Genomic DNA, 3,488 nt, shown 5'->3' with positions numbered 1-3,488 from the left:
TGCTACTCTGATGTCTAGCGAAAATTATTTTAAAATCATATTCAAATGAGATATAAGTGGCATGATCTCAACTTAAGAAGCTAAATTTTATATATTAAATTGATGTGGGAAATGTTAACCAGATAATTGGAATTGATTATATCAGATGGAGTCTCGGTTGAAAGTTTTACTTAACTTTTTTCCGGAATCACTCACCACTGTTCTATAAATGTATTACAATTTTATTAATACAAAAAACATGCGATGTAGCGCCAATAACTATTATTTAAATAAATTCAGTTACATTAAATGAGGATTGAATCAAAATGATGTTAGGCAAAAGACGAAGTTGTGTTCGAGGCGGGATCGGTTTGTAAAGAAAGGGCGGACGTTTGAGCGATGGTTTTGTTGACGTTGTTGTGGACTGATATGCAGGTGTATTGTGTTATCCTGGATGCTGATGACGTCATATGTGGTGTATATTGCTTGAGGTGATGTGATGAATGCAGCGTGAGGTGAAGTGGTGAGTGTGATATATTTTGTGTGTCATTGATGTGGGAGGTATGTTGGTGTGGGTGGTTTTTCATCCGACCCCCACGTGAATATCAGCTTAACGTACGCTGAAGTTGTGGCAATTTCAACAAGTTTCAAATAATAGATGGAAAAACATAACAAAATGTAATATAACTAAACAATTATGGCCAACATATGACAAGAAAAGAACTAACGACTTATTAAGTAGGTCTAAGAATAGTATCTACAGAGTAACAGCTACCATAACAGGGCACTGGCCATTTGGAGAGCATGCGTCCAAAATGTGTATGCCTTAACGAATCCGAGGCAGAGCGATCAAAAGTGAGATCAATAGACAATTTCAACAAGTTTCAAATAATAGATGGAAAAACATAGCAAAATGTAATATAACTAAACAATTATGGCCAACATATGACAAGAAAAGAACTAACGACTTATTAAGTAGGTCTAAGAATAGTATCTAGAGAGTAACAGCTACCATAACAGGGCACTGGCCATTTGGAGAACATGCGTCCAAAATGCCCCAAAACAACATCTGTCGAGGCTACGAAATAGCAGGGAACAAGGAAACAATTTTCTACTTTCTCTGTGAATGTTCAGTCCTATCACAGATCCAACACAGAACACTTGGAATCCATCAAGCACCAAACTTTGAACGTATGTCTACAAAACTCATATCGGACATATGTAAGTAATTTCATCGAAACCTCAAAATGATCCATTGTCATGACCATACCTATGCAGGTATTCTCTGAAACATCCGTCTCCTGACAAAAACTGTGTCATGTAAAAGTCTATCTCGCCATGCTTTCGTTCCACTCATTCTGGTATATTTGCGATTAATCGGTGCGTTCATCTCCCCTTCGTTGTTGTGTTCCAATCGATCTTGCCATTCCTCTGCATGCTTGTCGTTCCCCTTTTCGCTCTGCCATTGTCATTGTCCTGGCTATAATTTTGCTCTTATATATACAGTGTAGAGCATAAGTCTTGATACCCTTCCATTTCTCAGTTTATTATTAAGATATTTCAAACATGTTTAAATGGTTTGGGCAACTTTGGCAATAATTTAATAATCCACATTGTACTCATTCATAATCGAAAGGAAACAGCAAAATTTGGCTGCTGCATCAATAACGGAAGTCAAAAATGTAACTGTAAGTAATAAATGGAGGATGGAGTCATGTGTAAAAGTTCACGCAAGTGAGGAAAGTTCTCTGATCGCCATTCACTTGGGAGTGGCCAGAAACGATTCTTTTACACATGGCTCAAGCAGCTCACTACTTCTGGTCTTTGACCAAGTATCCTCTGGGTACCCTAAGAACATCCGTTCGAAGGCGAGCTAATGTGAGAAGGCGAAACATCCCCTACATAGGGTTGTGCATTGGGTTTGGGACCCGCCACGTAAAAAACAATACCAATGAAAAGTAAGCGACAGCCTCGGATGAGAGACCCCCTTTTTGATGACGACCATGGCAAACGAAATAAGGACTACGATTTGAGGGCATGCTCCTGGAATGTCCGGACCCTTAATTGGGAAGGTGCCGCTACCCAGCTGGTTGATGTCCTCGCAAAAATAAAGGCTGACATCACCGCCGTCCAAGAAATGCGATGGACGGGACAAGGACAGAGACGAGTAGGTCCTTGTGACATTTACTACAGTGGCCATATAAAGGAGCGCAAGTTTGGTGTTGGATTCGTGGTGGGAGAGAGACTCCGTCGCCGAGTACTATCATTCACTCCGGTGAATGAACGTCTAGCCATAATCCGCATCAAAGCGAGGTTCTTCAACATATCGCTGATTTGCGCCCACGCCCTGACGGAAGAGAAGGACGATGTGACCAAAGATGTCTTTTATGAGTGCTTGGAGCGCACTTATGAGAGCTGCCCCGCTACAATGTCAAAGTCGTGCTTGGCGACTTCAACGCCAGGGTGGGTAAAGAAGGTATCTTTGGCACTACGGTCGGTGCATTCAGCCTACACGACGAAACATCCCCAAATGGGTTGAGGCTGATCGACTTCGCCGGGGCACGAAATATGGTTATCTGTAGTACTAGATTCCAGCATAAAAAGATTCATCCAGCTGGCTATCTCCGGATCGAAAAACTACCAACCAGATCGATCATGTTTTGATAGACGGAAGACACGTCTCCAGTGTTTTAGATGTGCGTGCGCTCCGAGGTCCTAACATCGACTCGGACTACCATCTTGTTGCAGCCAAGATTCGCACCCGCCTCTGTGCAGCAAAAAACGCACGCCAACAAACACAAGGAAGGTTCGACATCGAGAAGCTGCAATCACAACAGACAGCCGAACGATTTGGTACTCGGCTTGCACTTCTGCTCTCTGAGAGCACTCGTCAACAACTCGGTATAAGGGAACTGTGGGACGGCATTTCAAACCCCTTACGTACAGCTGCAACCGAAACCATTGGTTTTCGGAAAGTGCAAAAGAACAGCTGGTACGACGAGGAGTGCCGTGTCGCAGCGGAGAGAAAACAGGCTGCCTATCTCGCAACGTTACGATCGGCCACAACACGTGCGGGATGGGATAGATACCGAGAGTTGAATAGGGAAGCGAGACGCATTTGCAGACAGAAAAAGAAAGAGGTCGAAATTCGTGAGTATGAAGAGTTTGATAAGCTGGGGTAATGCTCGAAAATTCTACGAAAAAATGTGGCGGCTTACAGAAGGTTTCAAGACCGGAGCATACTCTTGTAGAACCCCCAAAGGTGATCTAGTGACCGATGCCCAGAGCATACTTAAATTATGGAGGGAACACTTCTCCAGCCTGTTGAATGGCAATGAATGCACAACGCCAGGAGAAGGCGAACCCAATCCAAAATCGATGACGATGGAGCAGACATTCCATTGCCCGACCTTGAAGAAGTTCGAATAGCAATTACCCGCCTGAAGAACAACAAAGCGGCGGGGGCCGATGGATTGCCGGCCGAGCTATTCAAACACGGCGGCGAAGAA

Source organism: Bactrocera neohumeralis, unplaced genomic scaffold (genome assembly GCF_024586455.1).
Source record: "Bactrocera neohumeralis isolate Rockhampton unplaced genomic scaffold, APGP_CSIRO_Bneo_wtdbg2-racon-allhic-juicebox.fasta_v2 cluster10, whole genome shotgun sequence".
NCBI classification, from domain to species: domain Eukaryota; kingdom Metazoa; phylum Arthropoda; class Insecta; order Diptera; family Tephritidae; genus Bactrocera; species Bactrocera neohumeralis.
This window is presented reverse-complemented; position numbering follows the sequence as displayed.